At 38.2% G+C, this 22,406-nt stretch overlaps 1 non-coding gene across 1 annotated transcript; it reads left to right on the forward strand.

The window, feature by feature from the left end:
- Positions 1 to 13,597: 13,597 nt before the first annotated feature.
- On the forward strand, positions 13,598 to 13,703 carry LOC149496824 (small nucleolar RNA R71). Its single transcript, XR_016320721.1, has one exon. It is a non-coding gene; the product is annotated as a small nucleolar RNA R71 (small nucleolar RNA).
- The last annotated feature ends 8,703 nt before the right edge of the window (positions 13,704 to 22,406 follow it).

Raw genomic sequence — 22,406 nt, forward strand, 5'->3', positions numbered from 1 at the left:
AAGGAGTTGACTAACAAAATCATAACAACTTAAGGATTTGGATATCTATTCCAAATCTACTAAAGATTGACTAAATCTAAACAAAATAAGGCTAATTAATCAAGGGTGGCCGAAATATTGGAGGCCCAACCCATTAACAAAGCAAAAAAAAACACAAAATAAGCTAACTAGCTTCCTTCGCGAGCGCGAGCTTCACATACGCGAGCGCGACCACACCTCGCGAGCGCGATTCTACCGTGCGCGAGCGCGAGAAGCGCAAAGGAGAGGCAGAGAGTTAGGCAGCGCAAGTCGCGAGCGCGATTCCAACATGCGCGAGCGCGAGCGACACTTCGCGAGCGCGAACCTTCACTGCGCGATCGCGAGAAGCGCAAAGGAGAGGCAGTGAGTTAGGCAGCGCAAATCGCGAGCGCGATTCCAACATGCGCGAGCGCGAGCGACACTTCGCGAGCGCGAACCTTCACTGCGCGAGCGCGAGAAGCGCAAAGGAGAGGCAGTGAGTTAGGCAGCGCAAATCGCGAGAGCGATTCCAACATGCGCGAGCGCGAGCGACACTCGCGAGCGCGAACCCTCACTGCGCGAGCGCGAGAAGCGCAAAGGAGATGCAGTGAGCTTGCATGGCCTGGGGTGTGCCACCTTGCATGGGCGTGCTATCCAAACATGGTTCCCACTCAACTTGTGCTTCTATTAATGTGAGAAACTTAGGTGTTCCTTCAAGTTCTTCATAGCACTTGTTGAAAGCAAGGTCATGGAGCTCTTGTGTGATTTGTTCTTGAATATATAAGGACATGGTTGCTCCATACTTCTTTGCACGGCTCCTTGTAATTGGTCCATTAGGAAGTGCTAATGGATTGCCATTGTTGTGGTCCTTGTTTCCTTGAGCTCCATAGGTGGTTGGTGGTAGTGGATCCGTATCATCCCCCCCTTCTTTAAAAAGATTTGTCCTCAAATCTGCATCCATGTCAAAGGGAGACAAATCACTAATATTAAAAGTTGCAGAAACATTATACTCACCTGGTAAGTCTATTTTGTAGGCATTGTCATTGATGCGTTCTAAGACTTGGAATGGCCCATCTCCACGTGCATCTAGCTTATTCTTCCTTTGGTTGGGAAATCTTTCCTTGCGAAAGTGTACCCAAACCCAATCACCTGGCATAAGTACTAACTTCTTCCTGCCCTTGTTGGCTTGATTAGCATATTGCTTGTTCCTCTTTTCTATGTTGGCTCTAGCCTTCTCATGTAAAGACTTCACCAATTCTGCCTTTTTCTCACCATCTAGATTAGAAAATTCATTCAAAGGTAAAGGAACAAGATCTATTACAGTTAGTGGATTAAAGCCATAAACAAGTTCAAATGGGCTAAAACCTGAGGTAGAATGTATGCTACGATTATATGCAAACTCAATGAATGGCAAACAATCTTCCCAAGTTTTCAAGTTCTTACCCACAATAGCACGAAGCAATGTTCCTAAAGTTCTATTCACAACTTCAGTTTGTCCATCTGTTTGTGGATGACAAGTTGTAGAATAAAGTAATTTAGTTCCAAGTTTACCCCACAAAACCCTCCAAAAGTGTGAAAGAAACTTTGCATCCCTATCAGAAACTATTGTTCTTGGTACCCCATGCAATCTTACCACTTCTTTAAAGAATAATTCAGCAACATTATTGGCATCATCAGTTTTATGACAAGGAATAAAATGAGCCATCTTGCTAAATCTATCAACAACAACAAATATGCTATCTCTACCACGTTTAGTCCTAGGTAATCCAAGTACAAAGTCCATAGATATATCAATCCAAGGAGAACTAGGAACAGGTAAAGGCATGTATAATCCATGAGGCATAGACTTAGATTTGGCCTGTTTACAAGTAATACAAGAGTTACAAACCCTCTCTACATCTTTAATCATATGAGGCCAATAGAAGTGTTCATTCAACATATCATAAGTCTTATGTACCCCAAAGTGTCCCATCAATCCCCCACTATGAGATTCAATCACAAGCAATTCACGCATAGAACATTTAGGCACACAAAGTTTGTTGTTCTTAAACAAATATCCATCATGTCTATAGAACTTATCAAATGCTCCATGCTCACATGCTACATATATGTTGCCAAAATCAGAATCATTCACATACAAGTCTTTAACATACTCAAATCCAAGCAATTTAGAACTAAGAGCAGTAATTAGAGTACATCTTCTTGATAATGCATCAGCAACAACATTGTCTTTTCCATGCTTGTATTTAATCACATATGGAAATTGTTCAATAAATTCAACCCACTTACCATGTCTTTTATTGAGCTTACCTTGACCCTTCAAGTGTTTTAGGGCCTCATGGTCAGTATGGATGACAAACTCTTTAGGTAATAAGTAGTGTTGCCAAACATGTAAAGTTCTTACCAAGGCATAAAGCTCTTTGTCATAGGTTGAATAGTTGAGTTGTGCTCCATTCAACTTCTCACTAAAGTAGGCAATTGGCTTCTTTTCTTGCATTAGGACAGCCCCAATTCCCACTCCAGAAGCATCACACTCAATCTCAAAAGTATTATCAAAATTAGGCAAAGAAAGTATAGGTGTAGAAGTTAACTTCCCTTTTAGTGTTTCGAATGCCCTTTGTTGTTCTTCTCCCCACTTAAATCCAACTTCCTTTTTGATAATTTCTGTTAGTGGTGCTGCAATTGAAGAGAAATCTTTAACAAACCTTCTATAGAAGCTTGCCAACCCATGAAAACTCCTAACTTCAGAAACCGATTTGGGAGTTGGCCATTCTTTGATAGCTTTCACTTTCTCCTCATCTACTTCAATACCCTGTGCACTCACAATAAAACCAAGAAATACAAGTCTATCTATACAAAATGTGCATTTGTTAAGTTTAGCATACAACTTTTCTGTCCTCAAAGTTTGTAACACTATCCTAACATGCTCAATATGATCATTAAGAGACTTGCTATAGATGAGTATATCATCAAAGTATACAACCACAAACTTTCCTAAGAAGGCACGCAATACATGGTTCATAAGCCTCATAAAAGTACTAGGTGCATTAGATAGTCCAAAAGGCATAACTAACCATTCATACAAACCATACTTAGTTTTAAAAGCAGTTTTCCATTCATCACCTGGTTGCATTCTAATTTGATGGTAATCACTCATTAAATCAATTTTAGTAAAGTAAGTTGCCCCATGCAATTCATCTAACATATCATCAAGTCTAGGGATAGGGTGTCTATACTTTACTGTGATTTTGTTGACTGCTCTACAATCAACACACATGTGCCATGTTCCATCCTTTTTAGGTACTAGAAGCACGGGAACGGCACACGGGCTCATACTTTCTCTCACCAAACCTTTCTCCATAAGTTCATCCACTTGCCTTTGCAACTCCTTTGTTTCCATTGGATTGCTTCTATAGGCAGGCCTATTTGGAATGGTGGATCCAGGAATGAAGTCAATTTGATGTTCTATTCCTCTTAAAGGTGGTAAACCACTTGGTAATTCACTAGGAAAGACATCATCAAATTCCTGCAACATAGAAACAAACATAGAAGGCAAATTGTCAAGGTTAGTGTTAGATTCAGTAAACAAAACTTCCTTGTACCTAAGAAGCAATATGGGCTTCTCTAAGGCAATGGCACACTTAACCTCTCTAGTTCTTGCATAAAAAGTCTGTTTCTTTTTCTCCTCTCTTTGTTTTTCACTCACAATTGGGCCATTAATTTGTTTTGTTATTTTTGTGGCCTCTTTTCCCTCATCCTTACTTTTTTCTCTCTTTTGTTCTCTCAATCTCAGATTCTCACTCTCTTTTTTTCTCAAGGCCGAAACCTCTCTCTCTCTCTCAATTATCTTTCTTTGGTCTTCATAAACCTCTTGAGGTGATAAAGGTACAAGAACCACCTTTTTCCCTTTATGAATCAAAGAATATCGATTGTGGAATCCATCATGAAGTGCTCTTCTATCATATTGCCATGGTCTTCCCAACAATAGATGTCCAGCTTGCATAGGTACTATATCACACAAAATCTCATCTTCATACCATCCAATAGAAAATGGCACAAGTACCTGTTTAGTTACTTTCACCTCCCCACAATCATTTAACCATTGCAACCTATAAGGCTTAGGATGCTTGAGACAAGTTAAGTTCAGTTTGTTTACCATGTTTACACTAGCAACATTAGTGCAACTACCCCCATCAACAATAAGAGTACACACTTTTCCACTAATCAAACATCTAGTGTGAAATATATTCTCACGTTGCTCAAGGCTTTCTTCTTTTACATGCATGTTCAAAGCACGTCTAGTAACCAAAGCTTCTCCATGTTCAGGAAGTATTAAATTTTCTGAATCATCATTATCATCATCTAAATTAGGCATATCATCATAATCACTACATTCAGATTCAGAACTAATATTCCCATCATCTTTAGCAATCATAACTCTTTTATTAGGACATTGAGATGCATAATGCCCTTTCCCCAAACATTTAAAGCATTTAATTTCTCTAGAAGGGGTTGTAGAGTTAGAAGTACCTTTGTTGCTTTTAAATGGAGTTTGGACAGTTTCTTTACCCTTTGAAGTTGAATCTGTCCTTTGAGAATTTGAACCTCTAAATTCCTTCTTCTCACCTTCTTTAGACCATTTAGATCCCCATGTGTTGTTGGAATACTTGTTGGTGTTGGATCTCCCCTTTTTCTGTCTTTCAAGTTTCATGGCCATATCTACCATCTCCTCTAAGCTTTCATACCTATACATCTCTAAAGCATCAGCAATGTCTTTATTGAGACCCCCTAGGAAACGTGACATGGTGATTTGCTCCTCCTCTTCAATCTTGGCTCTTGCCATGCAAATCTCCATCTCCTTGTAGTATTCTTCAACACTCCTTCCTCCTTGCACCATTCTAGCTAATTTGTTATGTAAATCCCTAAAGTAATGAGTAGGGACAAATTTTTGGTGCATTAGATCTTTCATGATCTCCCATGGTGGTACGGGTCGTAATCCTTTCCTTCTTCTTTTCAACAGCAATTGTTCCCACCAAAACATGGCATAACCTTTGAATTCAACAGCAGCAAGATGGGATTTCTTTTCTTGAGAATAGCTATGGCATTCAAAGATTTGTTCTACCTTTCTCTCCCATTCAAGGAATTCTTCAGCATTATTGTTGCCTTTGAATTCTGGAATCCTCATCTTAATTGATCCCAAGTCCCCATCAAGTTTGTTAGGATTGGTCTCTTCACTCTCTTCATCATCATGGTCCTGAAATCTAGCTTGTGGACGAGTTTTAGTTGTATTAGAGCTTTGTGAAGCCTTTATCTCTTGCAATTCCTCCCTCATGTCTTGGACAAGATTATTGAAGGTTCTAAACTGTCCTTGAATTGCTTCCATGAAGAGTTTTAATTGAGGATCTTTAATTGGAATTCCATCATTACCATCTCCAGATTTGCCTGTGCTCATGGTTAGTATTCAAAAGAAAACACAAGAAGATTTGAGTTAATGGTAATTCACTCCCTCACGTGTTTACACTCTTGAATCACTCCTTGCAATTCTTCCAATTGAACTTCAGAATCTTAGTTCAACCAACCAACTCAAAGATCACGTTTAGAGTCAAGGAATAAAACTTAACAATGAAAAGCAAGCACAAAATCTAGAAAGAAGACAAAAAAAAAAAAAAAAAAAAAAAAAACGATATGGACAGTAGCACAAGAACATAAACAATGCACTACTTTAATGATCAATTAGAGTGTAGTGAACAAGCAAACACACCCTAACAATGTAATAGAAGCAATAGAAAGTTCACACAAAAACAAGAAACTAGAATTTAAAAGACAATTTTAGGATATAATGTATGAATTTAGCTTACTACAAAGCAAACCAAATATGGACCTAATTAATTCTACCCAAAACCAAGCAAGCAAACAAAGAAAAATCAAAAGAACACAATTTTAAGATAGAGCTAGAACAGAGCACGGGCGTGTGTAATTAGGCCTAGTCCAACAAGTGGTAGGCAAAATCTAGCACGGGTGTGCTTGAGGTGTAGCACGGGCGTGCTGCCTTGTTCCCTTTTTAATGCAACCCAATTTAAGTAGGATTCTTAGATTTGACAAGGATTGTAGTAGATTTTCTCAATCTCAAAGATATGGTCAACTAATCTTTGTTATCTTATCCACAAGTAGTTAAGATTGGATTTTATCACAAGATTATGGTGGATAAACTAAATCCCACAAAATATGGTCAAATCCCTTAGGATTAGGCACAATCCCACTAGATATGGTCAAATCTCTTAAGGATTAGGAATAATCCCACAAATTATGGCAAAATCCCACAAAATAAGGTAAAATCCCTTTGAATTAGGATCAAATCTCTTGGTTGCAGGAACAAAATCAAGATCCACACAAGCAATTTCAATGGTGGACGAAATTTTCTTTCTATACTCTTTTTTTTTTTTTTTTTTTTTTTTTTTTTTTTTTTTAACAACAAGATCTAAGATCTAAACTTCCAGAATTGAAACAAGCACGAAATTACTAAATTTAATTGAAACAAAAACGAATTGAAACAATCAAACAAGAAAACAAACATAAAAGAATAAGATGAAGAAGAAAACAAACACAAGAACAATAAGAATAAGAAAAACAAATAAACACAGATCCTAGAGCTAAGATAAATAAGAATTTACCTTAATCTTTGGCTCTGATACCAAACTGACGCGGAACCCAATGAAAATAAATTTCATGAACTCAATGACAAGTTTTGGAATAGATCAAAGATCTAGAATAAATTCCCCTCTATGGCACCCAAAGCTTAAAGAAGCAAGAACACCAATAATAGAGTAAAAGAATAAGATAAACGCCACAAAGAATTGATAAGTTTACCTTGATTCTTAATGCAATTAGAAGAATGCAATCTCACACTCTCTAAAAACATGAACACGCCTAAGCATGAAGAAATAGTCTTTAATTCATTAATTGATGATTCTTGAAAATTACAAAATAACAAGCTATTTATACTAATATAAGAGGTCCAGATCCTTAGAGGATTTAGAGTTAGCTAAGGAGTAGGATTTAGTACATCTAAACCAACTAAGGAGTTGACTAACAAAATCATAACAACTTAAGGATTTGGATATCTATTCCAAATCTACTAAAGATTGACTAAATCTAAACAAAATAAGGCTAATTAATCAAGGGTGGCCGAAATATTGGAGGCCCAACCCATTAACAAAGCAAAAAAAACACAAAATAAGCTAACTAGCTTCCTTCGCGAGCGCGAGCTTCACATACGCGAGCGCGACCACACCTCGCGAGCGCGATTCTACAGTGCGCGAGCGCGAGAAGCGCAAAGGAGAGGCAGAGAGTTAGGCAGCGCAAGTCGCGAGCGCGATTCCAACATGCGCGAGCGCGAGCGACACTTCGCGAGCGCGAACCTTCACTGCGCGAGCGCGAGAAGCGCAAAGGAGAGGCAGTGAGTTAGGCAGCGCAAATCGCGAGCGCGATTCCAACATGCGCGAGCGCGAGCGACACTTCCCGAGCGCGAACCTTCACTGCGCAAGCGCGAGAAGCGCAAAGGAGAGGCAGTGAGTTAGGCAGCGCAAATCGCGAGCGCGATTCCAACATGCGCGAGCGCGAGCGACACTCGCGATCGCGAACCCTCACTGCGCGAGCGCGAGAAGCGCAAAGGAGATGCAGTGAGCTTGCATGGCCTGGGGTGTGCCACCTTGCATGGGCGTGCTATCCAAACATGGTTCCCACTCAACTTGTGCTTCTATTAATGTGAGAAACTTAGGTGTTCCTTCAAGTTCTTCATAGCACTTGTTGAAAGCAAGGTCATGGAGCTCTTGTGTGATTTGTTCTTGAATATATAAGGACATGGTTGCTCCATACTTCTTTGCACGGCTCCTTGTAATTGGTCCATTAGGAAGTGCTAATGGATTGCCATTGTTGTGGTCCTTGTTTCCTTGAGCTCCATAGGTGGTTGGTGGTAGTGGATCCGTATCAGGAGGCATTGTTGGAGTTGATTATATGAAAATTTTTGGTGGAGAGTGTTTGATTTGAGAGAAAAGGGAGAAGAAAAGAGAAAATTTGAGAGAGAAGAGGTAACGGCTAGGGCGTGCGAGATTGAAAAGAGAGGGGTTGAAGGCGTGCTCTTTAAATAGGGGCGCCAATTAATGAGTGGGTCTGATCGTGGCACGGCCGTGCTGATAAGCACGTCCTGGGCGTGCTTTCCTCTGACCTGCAAAACAAAAGAAGAAGCGTACCTTGCACGGGCATGCTGACAAGCACGCCTTGGGCCGTGTTGAGAGGCACGACTAGGGCGTGGAGAAGAAAAGAGAAAATTTGAGAGAGAAGAGGTAACGGCTAGGGCGTGCGAGATTGAAAAGAGAGGGGTTGAAGGCGTGCTCTTTAAATAGGGGCGCCAATTAATGAGTGGGTCTGATCGTGGCACGGCCGTGCTGATAAGCACGTCCTGGGCGTGCTTTCCTCTGACCTGCAAAACAAAAGAAGAAGCGTACCTTGCACGGGCATGCTGACAAGCACGCCTTGGGCCGTGTTGAGAGGCACGACTAGGGCGTGCTCTTCTCTGACTCTCAAGTGTCAGCACCCTTGAAAAACGCACGGGCGTGCTGGCTCCTCAACCCATGGCACGGGCGTGCCACCTAGCACGGCCAGGGCGTGCTCTGCTCTGGATTTTCACTTTTTCCTACAAAAAACTCTAACTAAAACAAAAGAACACTTATGGAGAAAATTTGGGAATTTGACAAATAAAACAGAAAATAAAAACAAATAAATGGAACGAAAATTTAGCAAGAAAATTAGATGGGTTGTCTCCCACAAGCACTTTTGTTTAACGTCGTTAAGTTCGACGCACTTAGCCTAGTTTAGGCTAAGCAAGACCAATTGTACTCTTGATGGGTTCAAAGTTGTCATTATGATAGCTTCTCAAACGTTGAGCATTTACCTTGAAACTTTGATTTGACTTACCATCCACTATTTCAATCGCGCCATGAGGAAAGATTTCCTTGATTGTGAACGGTCCAGACCATCTAGAGCGCAACTTACCAGGGAATAACCGGAGCCTAGAGTTATAGAGCAACACCTGCTGGCCTACCTTTAGATCCCTCATGATAATGCGCTTATCGTGCCATTGTTTAGTGCGATCTTTGTATATTTTAGCACTTTCATAAGCATGGAGGCGCAATTCATCCATCATGTTTAGCTGTAACAAGCGCTTTTGTCCCACCTCTTTGGCATTAAAGTTAAGAAATTGAATGGCCCAAAACGCCTTATGTTCTAACTCTACAGGAAGATGACAAGCCTTACCATACACCATGCGATATGGAGACATACCTATAGGCGTTTTGAATGCCGTTCTGTAGGCCCATAGAGCATCGTCTAGCTTTTTGGACTAATCCTTTCTTGATTGTCCAAAAGTGGTTTCGAGGATCTTTTTGATTTCTCTGTAAGTGACCTCTACTTGTCCACTTGTTTGAGGATGATATGGAGTACCTACACGATGAGTGACACCATATTTTGCAAGAAGGGAATCTAAATATTTATTGCAAAAATGCTTACCTCCGTCCGTGATTATTGCTCTAGGAGTGCCATGCCTTGTAAAAATGTTTTTCTTGATGAAGCTCATCACACTTTTGGCATCGTTATTTGGAAGAGCAACAGCCTCTGCCCACTTTGACACATAATCCACCGCCACTAGAATGTATTGATTTGTATAAATAGCTTATTATTTTGTAATTATGAAACAATTATTCAATGAATTAAAGACTACTTCTTCATGCTTAGGCGTGTTCATGTTTTTAGAGAGTGTGAGATTGCATTCTTCTAATTGCATCAAGAATCAAGGTAAACTTATCAATTCTTTTGTGGTGTTTATCTTATTCTTTTTCTCTATTATTGGTGTTCTTGCTTCTTTAAGCTTTGGGTGCCATAGAGAGGGGTTTAGTTTGATCTTGGATCTCTTCCAAAACTTGTCATTGAGTTCATGAAATTTATTTTCATTGGGTTCCGCGTCACTATTTAAGGGCATCTCATGTCTCTTCGAGATGTTACCTAACCTTTGACAACGATCACAAAGACGAACATAGTTATAAGCATCTTTAAAGAGATTAGGCCAATACAAACCACTTTCTAGTATACGCGCAGCTGTTTTGGTTGCTCCAAAGTGACCTCCACATTCCATTGAATGGCAGAATTTAAGGACACTTTCTATTTCAGTTTCCGGTATACATCTCCTGAATAGCTGATCACTGCAATACTTGAACAAAAATGGCTCCTCCCAATAGTAGAATTTGATATCATGAAAAAATTTTTTTCTTTGTTGGTAAGAAAAATTGGGAGGAGGAATTTTGCAAACAAGATAATTAACTATGTCAGCGTACCAGGGGGTTTGAGCATTTGCTACTAGAAGAAGTTGCTCATGGGGAAAGATTTCATTGATTTGTAGCTCGCTTGTATCTTCTTCCCCCAATTCAAGCCTGGAAAGATGGTCAGCAACAAGGTTCTCGGTCCCTTTTTTGTCGCGAATTTCTAAGTCAAATTCTTGCAATAGAAGTACCCAATGAATGAGTCTCGGCTTTGCATCTTTCTTTTCCAGCAAGTATTTGATGGCTGAGTGATCTGTGTAGACTATTGTTTTAGCTCCAATTAGATAAGCTCTGAATTTGTCAAAAGCAAAAACAATAGCTAGTAATTCTTTTTCCGTAGTTGCATAGTTTAGTTGCGCATCATTTAATGTGCGACTTGCATAATAAATAACATGCAACTTCTTGTCTTTTCTCTGTCCAAGAACAGCTCCTACAGCATGATCACTAGCATCACACATTAGTTCAAAGGGTAAAGTCCAATCTGGTGTAGTGATGATCGGGGCTGAGATTAACTCCTTCTTCAACCTGTTAAAAGCATCTAAACACTCTTTGTTAAAATCAAAAGGAGCATCTTTAACTAATAGGTTGCAAAGAGGTTTGGTGATTTTTGAGAAGTCTTTTATGAATCTCCTGTAAAACCCTGCATTCCCAAGAAAACTTCTTATACCTTTCACTATGTTAGGAGGTGGTAGTTTTTCAATTACCTCAATTTTTGCCTTGTCTACTTCAATCCCTTTTTGAGAGATTTTATGCCCTAAGACAATACCTTCACTTACCATGAAGTGACATTTTTCCCAATTTAACACCAGGTTAGTGTCTTCACATCGTTGCATTACTAAAGATAGATTATGAAGGCATGCATCGAAAGAAGAACCAAACACAGAAAGTCATCCATGAATATTTCAATAAATTTTTCAACCATATCAGAAAAGATGGACATCATGCACCTTTGAAAAGTTGCAGGGGCATTGCATAGCCCAAAAGGCATTCTCCTATAGGCAAAAGTGCCATAAGGACAAGTGAATGTAGTTTTCTCTTGGTCTTCAGGAGCTATGGGTATTTGAAAGTACCCTGAATAGCCATCTAAGAAACAATAAAAAGGATAACCTGTAAGTCTTTCAAGCATTTGATCAATAAAGGGAAGGGGAAAATGGTCCTTGCGTGTTGCTTTATTTAGTTTTCTGTAATCTATGCACACACGCCAACCTGTGACTGTTCTTGTGGGAATTAATTCATTGTTTTCATTAGAGACAACAGTCATACCTCCCTTCTTTGGAACAACTTGGACAGGACTTACCCAATTACTGTCTGAAATTGGATAAATGATACCGGCATCCAGAAGTTTGATGATTTCAGCCTTGACTACCTCCTTCATGTTTGGGTTCAATCGCCTTTGGTGCTCGATTGAAGGTTTGTAGTCTTCTTCCATCAAGATTTTATGCATGCACACACTCGGGCTTATTCCTTGTAGATCTGAGATAGATCACCCTAATGCTTTCTTGTGCCTACGTAGAACCTGCAACAACCTTTCCTCCTGATCAAGTGTTAAGTGAGAAGAAATAATAACAGGAAAAGAATGGTCCTCACCTAAGAATGCATGTTTTAAATGAGGTGGAAGTTGTTTTAGTTCATGCTTAGGTGGTTCCTTTTCTTTTTCATTCAGGGTGCTTGGTTCATTCATGTTATTTTCGACATGCAAAGCGCTTTCCACACATTCATCAACAACATCAATTCTAAAACAGTCTCCATAGTCCATAGGAAGTTTAAAAGATTTAAGTACATCAAATACAATCTCCTCCTGTCCAACTCTTAAAGTCAACTTACCCTCATAGACATCAATTAATGCTCTTGCAGTTGCAAGAAAAGGTCGTCCCAGGATTAGAGATCCTTCCCTGTCTTCATCAATGTCAAGAATAACAAAATCAATAGGAAAGATGAATGTACCTACCTTTACAAGCACGTCTTCTACAATCCCTCTAGGATATTTAATTGAACGATCTGCTAATTGCAAAGACATCCTTGTTGGTTTGAGCTCTCCCATACCTAGCATCTTAAAAACTTCATATGACATAAGACTAATGCTAGCACCTAAATTCGCCAAAGCCTTTTCAAAGTCAAGATTACCAATGTTACAAGGGATAGAAAAACTTGCTGGATCTTTTAACTTTGGAGGCAATTTGTTTTGGATAATTGCACTGCACTCCTCCGTTAACATTATCGTTCCTTGATCATCAATTTTTCGTTTCTTACTCAAGATATCTTTTAGGAATTTAGCATAGCTAGGCATTTGAGCAAGAGCTTCAGCAAAAGGAATATTGATTTGAAGCTTCTTAAACACATCCAGAAACTTGAGGAAGCTCTTGTCATCTTGTGCTTTCTTTAATCTTTGTGGAAAGGGAACAGGGTGGACATAGGGTTTTACCTTTTCCTGTTCTTCTAAGTCAATGGTAGGCACCTTTGGTTGTTCTTTTTCTTTCCTTGGTGGTTCATCTATTTGTTTGCCACTCCTCAAGGTGATAGCCTGCACTTGTTCTTTTGGATTCTTTTCAGTATTGCTAAGTAATGTACCTTGAGGTCGAGATGCCATCATGTTTGCAAATTGCCCTAGTTGAATCTCCAAATTTCTTATTGCAGCCTGCTGGATTTTATGGTTCTCTCTAGTTTCATTCATGAACTCCATGTGTGATTGGAAAGAGCAGTGAGGAGATCATCATGAGATTTCTTTTCCGGAGGATGGAACCCTGGTGGTGCATTCAAGGCATTGTTAGGATTACCATAGGATAGGTTAGGATGATTTCTTAACTTGTTATCATATGAATTTGAATAAGGGTAATTCTTTCTTCCTTGATTCATCACATAGTTCACTTGCTCCAAAGTTTGTGGATTTAAGGAGTCCATGATGCATTCCCCAATTCCATGTTGTCCATTGCATCTATCACAAATTTGCATAACAGAATTTACAGGATTAGTAGTTAACATGTCCAATTTTCTTACCATGTTATCTACCTTGGCATTAAGTGCTGTAATGGCGTCTATTTCATAGACTCCTGCGGTTCTTCTTCTTTCAGTATTGTTTTGGTAGTGGCTGTTGCTTGCCATCTCCTCTATCAACTCATATGCTTCATCAATTCCTTTCTTTTCAAAGGATCCTCCTGCAGCTACATCTAAAGTAATTTTGATGTTAGGAGATAATGCATTATAGAAAGTTTGTACCTGTAACCACTTGGGCAAACTGTGATGTGGGCACTTTCTTAACAAGTCCTTGAATCTTTCCCAATCTTCATACAAGCTCTCTTGATCATGATGAGCAAATGTCATTATCTCATTGTGCAACTTGGTGGTTTTTGAGGATGGAAAGAATTTAGCTAGGAATTTTGAGCTAATTCATCCCATGTTGTAAAACTCCCAGCGGGACACGATTGTAGCCAGGACCTTGCTTAATCTCTAAGAGTGAATGGGAAAAGTCTTAATTTGATTGCATCTTCAGAAACACCATTTTGTTTGAATGTGTCACAAATTTCCAGAAAATTGGTGATGTGAGCATTAGGATCTTCACTAGGCAAACCCCCATATTGGATCGAGGTAGAGAGCATTTGGATAATTGCAGGTTTAATCTCAAAGTTGTTAGCTTCTACCCTAGGTCTAGTAATACTTGAGGTTGTCCCATTTAGATTAGGTGTTGTATAATCCCTTAAGGTACGGACCGGATGTTGAAGTGGTGGCCCGACTATGTTTTCATTCTCGTTTTCGTTTTCGTTGGCCATGTCTGCTTGTTGTTCGAGCTTTATTTCTTGTGCTTTTCTTGCAGCATTGAGCCTTCGAAGAGTTCGTTCAATTTTTGGATCAAAGACTAGAGGTTCAGTATTCCTTGATCTTCTTTGCATAAAACACCTGGAACAGTACTTTAAAGAAAATTAAATAAAAGAGTGTCTAAATTAACAATAGGGTAATTCGTATTGATATTGATACGCCAATCCCCGGCAACGGCGCCAAAAACTTAACAGCGCTTTTTGCAAGTGTACGAAATCGCAACAAGTAATACAGAGTAAGAGAGTATCGTATCCACAGGGATTGTTTATCAATTATCAAAATTATGTTAACCTATTATTATTTAGACGATGGTAAGAGAGAATTGCTATAAGGTAAATAAACTTTAAAGTAAAAACAGAAGATATCAAACACAAAATTCAGGTGAAAAGAAACCAAGGAATTAAGCTACTAGGGAATTTGATTTCACTTAATTCTATCCAGCTTATTCTATTAGTTCATTAATCAACTTTAATTGTTCAAGTAGGAGAAACAACCCTAAAGTTACTAACAAGCTCTCCCGATTTATTGTTAGCTATTCTAATCCAATTTAATTACCTATCATTTAATAGTGAAATTAAACATAAATCAGATCATTAGGTTTTATGGTTGTTTTGTGAGTTCACAACTTAATACTTTATTAACTTATGAAAACCCCCCTTGAGTCAAACCATATAGCTTCCGCATCAAGTTATTATTCTCAAGTAAATTATTATCTTTTTCATATCAATAACCCTTCTCCCGAATGTGATTATTGAAATAACTCAATCCAGGGGAAATTTTTTGCCTGGAAGCATTAAGCACAATAATAATTTATAACGAGAACAAAGAAAAACAAATCTAATATTATAAACTGAAATCGAATTAAATTACATCAAATCCCTAGTAAGAGTTTAGCTGGACATAGTAATTAAATTAAACTCAATCATACTTGAATCATTCATCATATTTAAAGACAATAATAATAGAAAGAAACAAGATGAAGAGTTTAGAATAAAAACTGTATCACAACTATGTGGATGGCTTCCTTGATTCTTGGCACAATTATTTGATGCTTGAAGTCTTTTAGAGAGAGAGAATTATGTAAAGAATTGCACAAAAACGAGATCCCTAGCAATGAGAAGTTTCCCTCTTTATATAGAGCTCCTGGAGGTGAGTCTGATTCCTTTTAGGAAATAGAATCCTTATTTAGTGCAAAATCCTTTATAGGAGATCATGACCGTTTAGGCTTTTGATTTCCTATTGATTAGGACTCCTTTTTCTCCCAAAATAGGTCTAGGTCTTGTTTAGTGTTTTTAGGAAACTCCCCGAGGTCGGCCCATGTGAGAAAAAGCTTGATTTGCGTATCTAGTTCACGCTGGTTCCGCCTGCGCAGCACGGGCGTGCTTCATGGCACGGGCTGGGTGTGCTTTAGTCTGGAAGTCTGGCTAGTGAAGCACGGGGTGTGCTAGGCAGCACGGGCTAATGATTCCCTGAGGCACGGGCGTGCTACCAAGCACAGGTAGGGCATGCTTTCTTCTGGAAGTCTGCCTAGAATTGCCATGGGCGTGCTAGGCTTGACACGCCCTGGTCCCATTGTAGCACGGCCGTGCCTTTTGACACCACCCTGGCCGTGCTCTCTTCTGTCTCTCCTTTGGTTTCCTTAGCTACTAGCACGATAGTGCCTTCTAGCACGGCCTGGGCGTGCTAGAAGCTAAGTGTCTTGCATTGTAAAGCTCTTTTCTGCGCCAAATTCCTACAATTTTCTCTTAGATCAAGCGGTTTAAGAATCAAGGAAGCTTTGAACACAATTATTCTAGAAGTGAATTAAAATCAAATTAAAGTAATAAAAACTTTAATTAAAAATACTATATTAAAACTATATTAAAACTATATTAAAAATACTATGAAATTAACACCTATCAGTTTGAAAAAATGTTTAAGTCCCCAGTAGAGTCGTCAGCTATGAGCCCCCTTCCGAGTGCCATTGAAAATATTCAAAGTATGGAGTCGATCCAAATAGGCCCATTGGCGATTTGTCACAGAAACTGGTAAGAACTCCTTATGGTTCCTTTTGTTGATTTTACATTGATTTGTCAGATTATGGCTCTGTTTAGTGCTTAAATGAAGTCAGGTTGGCTCTTTGGAGCGCTTTGACACATGTGAGGTGTGATAAAGTCGCCACCTTAATTTGTTTTTATTTTCAGGAAAAAGATTAAGGAAAAAAACCTCGTGTTGGACTCCACTTTTAGTTTGCCTTTTTGGATAAAATGCACTAGCCTCGAATCATTGGGTTTGGGGACTAGGTTTTCGGCTTCTTTCGAATGAATCAATGGTTTGGGTTATAATTAAGAAATCAAAAATTAGTGTTTTTCATGAATGTTAGTTTATTGATGCATGACCATATTAACAATGCATGGCAATACCAGAAATATCATGCATTAGGAGCATAAATAATTAAAAGTGCTTAATTCGAAAGGGAGCCCGACTTGAGCCTCGTTTATCGAGGATTCTAGGTCATGCGACATAATCCCCTAAGTCCCGACCGGTCAATTCGGTCGAGGGCTTGCTACCTAAGTTGAAATCTATCGGTATGCCTTCGTACCTCGTTTGTATGAGGATCATAGCGCACAAAGTTCTATCATCGATTAAGATGCTAGGGTTTTGAAGGTGCCACTCAAGGAGTGGGCTTACTGGGTGTCGAACGGACCGGGCTTTAGATTTAAAAGCTAGTTTTGTAGTTTTTCTGGATAAACTGAGTTTTAAAGCATGCAAAGTGCCGGACGGACCGGGCTTGATAGTTGATATGGTGCCGGACAAACTAGGCTTAATTGACAAAGTTTTGAGTTTAATGTTTTGTATCGTAGTGCTTGTTACACTATCGGATCGGAGCTCCACGATGTTAATCAACTAAAGAGGTCGAGTCTCTCTCCAAGCTAAGGTAGGGCACTAGGACCCAAATTATAGTCTTATATTTTACTAGTATTAATTAACTTATTATTAATTAATTCTTAAATTAATTAATAAATTAATTAACTGATAGCTTTTGTCTAAGAAAGACAGAGTGTGATTGAAAGTTGAAATGATCAACTTTTGAGTACAAAGTCGGGCCTTAAACTCAACTAAAGAAGAAAAGCAAGTCGAACTATATTGCCTTAGAATCGCAAAAGGGAGAACGAGAGTTGTTGAAGTTTGAGAAGCACTCAATCAAGTAACAAGAGGTGTGGAAATGAGAGGGGGAGTGCCATACACTACAAAAAAACGGCATTTTGCGACCGACCAATCGGTCGCAAAATGCCAAAAAATCAGTCGCTAATTGATTTAGAGACCGATTTGCGACCGATATTTGTCGATCGCAAAAATGCTCGTCGCAAAATCTTTTGCGACCGATTTTTTCGTCGGTCGCAAAATTGAAAAAAATCAGTTGCAAATTTTGGTCGTAGTCGCAAATTCGTCGCAAAAAATTCTGTCACAATTCGGTCGCAAATGTAAATTTAAAAATTTTATTTTTGGTCGCGAATCGGTCGCAAAATTGAAAAAAAAATTAAAAAAATAAATATTATTATAAAACTATAATTTTTTCGCACCTGTGAAAATTGACATATATATATATATATATATATATATATATATATCACAAACGCAATTCAAAAACAATATAAAAATATAATTGTTATTGTACTGAACAAAATGTCAAAAAACAAATGAAAAACTAAAAAGATCCAAAATCAAATCTACGCGGTTGGTCATCTGCACGATCCGATGTCGAATCGCCGGGAGGAGTACCTGCTGGATGTGCTGTAGTGCCGGGAGGGGTGACCAAGGTATCGTCTGCAACATCGGTATCAGGAGACGGAATTGGCTCTGTGTTATGATCTTCTATATTCATGGACATAATACACAAATAATGAGGGAGAAAGAAGTAAGTGGCTAAAAATACAAGCACTCCAAGATCAGCCTCTTCACCAACTGCAGCCCTGCGAGGATTTACCCAGTATATCTGGCTTGCACACCACGAGCAATATAGGCTTGCTATGATCAGAATAAGTTTCAATGATTGATAGGATTGTTTTCTAGTGGACTTTAAAGATTTCACTCTGCATTCCAAAATGTTTTAAGCAATAAAACAAACGTCAGCAACCGTTCCCATGCTAAATATAAAACTGAATGAGAATAAGCACCTAAGGTTCCAAACAATAAATTGACCTGTTAATGTAAATAAAGCCACCAATCAAGCAAGTGCATAAGAAGCCAACCACAATAACAGCATCAAGATTGACAAGTGCTCGATTCTTCCACCAACCAGTGCTTAATATCCAGCTATACATTGATAAATGTCCATTTTCCTGTACATGGCAAGGTTTGCTTCATCAACTAAAATTGCAAACTTTTTTTTTTTAACAAAAAGTATGGCATCTCAAAGGCTCAAAGAAAAAGGAAAATAAAAGTGATTTGCACGAACAAATTTCAAAGATGGAGTTGCAAAAGCTACTTACTTTGGTGTTGCCTCAACTATGTACTAGCTAAAAAGACCATAAAATTATTTTCCTGAATATTCCTGTTTCAAAGCAAATTAAGTTCTTTTCCTGGCAGAGTCTTTAGCTTACTGATGACTTTTAAATTGAGAAGAAAAATTATATTAATAATGTAACATATCAATATGAACCTTTAATATTTCTGGAGAATGAAGTTGAAATTTGTATCAAATCATTTCACATGCCAATGCATCAATTTGAAATGGATCAAGGCCACACTGAATTTTTCACAGACCATCCAGTTCATACAGAGAAGAAAAGAAAGCTGGAGCTGACTACAGTCATGACAGAGAGACACAAAGAACTGACAAACATAGCATCAACCATGTTAACTAATCCCCATTTATAGTTTTATGCAAATGTAAGTTCAGATTTGTGGCTTTTTATTTTTTTCTATTTAATTCCTTGCTAAAATTATTAATCTTTTTAATTATTATATTTAATTCCTAGTTTAATTCTATTTAATTCCTTGCTAAAATTGCTAAAATTACATACTTCCTAATTCCTTGCTTCCTAATTATTATATTTAATTCCTTCCTAATTACAATAATAATAATAATAATAATAATAATAATAATAATAATAATAATAACAGTAACAATAATAATAATAATAATAATAATAATAATAATAATAATAATAATAATAATAACAGTAACAATATTAATAATAATAATAATAATAATAACAGTAACAATAATAATAATAATAATAATAATAATAACAGTAACAATATTAATAATAATAATAATAATAATAATAATAATAATAATAATAACAGTAACAATATTATATTTTAATAATAATAATAATAACAGTACCTAATTCCTAATCGCAAATACACAAAACTTACCAAAAATTATTATAATAAAAACACATAAAATCGCAAAAAAAAAAAAATCGAAAAAAAAAATCGCAAAACTTACATCAACTTGTGTCCAAATAGCAATGGAGTGATCGGAGTTGCAATGGAGCGGAGATGGTGACGTCAGGCGGCCTGGAGCGGCATTGCGAACGGAGGAGAGGAGAGGAGGAGGAGAAGAAAGAAAGAAGAAGAAAGAAGAAGGAGGGCGTCTGGCGTTTAAAGCAGCCCTAATATTTGGGACCGACTTGTCGGTCGCAAATTTCATTAATATCGATCACAATTTTTAACTCTGTGACACCATTTTACTTCGCAATAAAATTGCGACCGATTTGCGACTAAAACTGTCGGTCGCAAATCGGTCTCAAAACTTATTCCTAATTTTGAAGCTCACAATTTTGCGACGGAATAAAACGTAGTCGCAAATCGGTCGCAAAATTGGTCGCAAATCCGTAGTACATTAGTAGCAAACTAAAAAACAAACTCGCAAAAATTTTTTGCTCTACAATTAGCGACTGTTTGTCCATAGGTCGCAAATCGGTCGCAAAAGTGCGACCGATTTGAGTGGGTCGCAAAAATCGATCGCAAATCGGCGATTTTTTTGTAGTCATATTTATAGGCAAGAGAGGGCTATACCAGGGCAAAAATCGATGCTGTGGTCCTCTCAATCAGCAACGAAATCCTCCTATTCGGTGCCGATTAGGGGCCTCGGTGCACCCAAAATTGGTATCGATATAGGGGTAATCAGTGTCGACACTGGGCACCGGTCGTGGCATTTTACCATTCTGCTCCCGCCCTTTGGTTTCAGGATTTTCAGGCTTCGGAGGTCCGTTCAAGGCCCAAACAATGCTCTATCGAGCTGATTCTCACGCCATTGGAACCGTGGCAGAATTTCCTAAAGCCTGGTGCTAAAATCATGGTCAACAACGGCTTAAGGAAAAGTTAGAGTGTTACAATAAAAGAGAGAAAAAGAAAGAAAAGATTTTGAGGAAAATGGCTGGGAGTCATCGCGTCTAGCCGTACAATGGCTACATACTTTATGGGTTACAAGACCACCACCAAGTCTATAAATGGGGCAATTCCTAATTTTTTTGATTTTATGGAATGGAAACTATGCTACCAACCGGGATAGAAGTGCAGTCCTTGCACATAATGACAGAATCCAGAATTCCAGAATATCAATGGGCTGAAAGCCTTTATCAAAAGTTAGCTCTCCTAGATAATAAGAGGCTTAACGCCAAATTTATGGATCAATTATATAAAAGCAAAATGGCTAAGCACTTCAGTGAAGAAGATCAATCCGAAGCTATTGAGAGTAGGAGGTTTGGTCTTGAAACAGACGAAGCTGAGGATTCATGACCTGAGAGGAAAATCCAAGTCTAATTTGGAAGGTCCATTGATGATCAAGCAAACATTCTCAAAAGGTGCAATGAAGCTATTATATCTAAAAGGCAATGAGCTTATAACATTGGTTAGCATAGGCAGGTTGAAGAAATTTTATGTTTAAGACAAAATGTATATGGCAAAGCCCAATTAATCGAATTCATCTTTTGTGTTTTTATTAACTTTAAAGCTTGATGTGTTAAGTTTTTGTCATTATGCAAATGACGTAATTTACATTATTGAAATGGAATAAAAGGAAATATTTCAAACATTTCAACTAAAATCATTATGCATAGCATTTTGTGCATCATTTTACTGTTAATCTTTTAATCAGAACAAGAAATTGAAAAATAGAGAAATAAGGCAACTATCTGCCTAAACCAGTTAATAAATAAAAATTCAGTACAATCATGGTACTCGCATATGCTTTAATCTCAGTATAAGCATGTGGCCTTTAGTGTTACTCTGAAGCATCAGCTCTATCAGGAAGAGGAGCAGTAATACAACTCTACCAACTACAAATACAACGAGATGAGAATCTTCGGGTAATCAAGCCTCATCTAAAGTGGGAATAATCTGAAATAGACTAATGAAGTCATATTGCCAAGTCAGATAACTCATACATTAGGCCATGGCCATTGTTGACCCACACAGAGCATATATGAAAAAGTAGAGTCATATTGTATTTTCCAAAATGGGTGGATCCATATATAACTTGCAGCAGTGATACTCTAAAAATGGTTGTCCATTCTTCCACCAGATCTTCAAAGATGTGTCTCCAACACCGAGTGAAGTGTTGTGACCCGTAGTAGTTGGATTGCGACCCTACCCTCTTAAGCTTCTCACTAGCCCAGAATGGCAAATATGACACCTGTCGATCAAAAAAATAATAAATAAATAATAAAGAGAGCTCGCTAAGTCAAAAATCCGAAAGGACGACTTAGGCAAAAATTAGAGCACAAATAAAAAAGAAGAAGAAAGTCAACTACGTTGAGAACCTAAAAAGGGCGACTTAGGCAAAAAGTTAGGGCAAATAAAAAAGAATAAAAGAAAAAACTCGCTAAGCCGAAACTGAAAGAATGGCTTAGGCAAAAATTAGAGCATATAAGATTGTCTAGGGGTGTATTTACTTGAAGAATGGGTGGGTCTCCATCAGACCAAGATCGGTGTCAAATTTCCGAAATGACTCTCCTAGCCGGGCCAAAGGGAGAATAACTAGAAATGGAGCAGAGTCGCTCTGCATCTGAACTATAAATTGGAAAAGGCCTGATAACACAATAATCACTCAGTGCAAAGTATTAGCTCATGATGCAAAAGGAGACAAGTGGCAACCATAACGGATGTAATAATCTAAGCTCTATGCCTGCTTTAATAAAAGCAACAATGGTAAAAATGCCTACTCTCGGTTCATCTGATGGGATATCAGTCAATGGAATCCCGAGCAAAGAAATGCTCAGTGAAGTGGGATCAATA

The sequence above is a fragment of the Jatropha curcas genome, chromosome 4, assembly GCF_041381405.1.
Source record: "Jatropha curcas cultivar XTBG-Jc1 chromosome 4, XTBG_Jcur_1.0, whole genome shotgun sequence".
NCBI lineage: Eukaryota > Viridiplantae > Streptophyta > Magnoliopsida > Malpighiales > Euphorbiaceae > Jatropha > Jatropha curcas.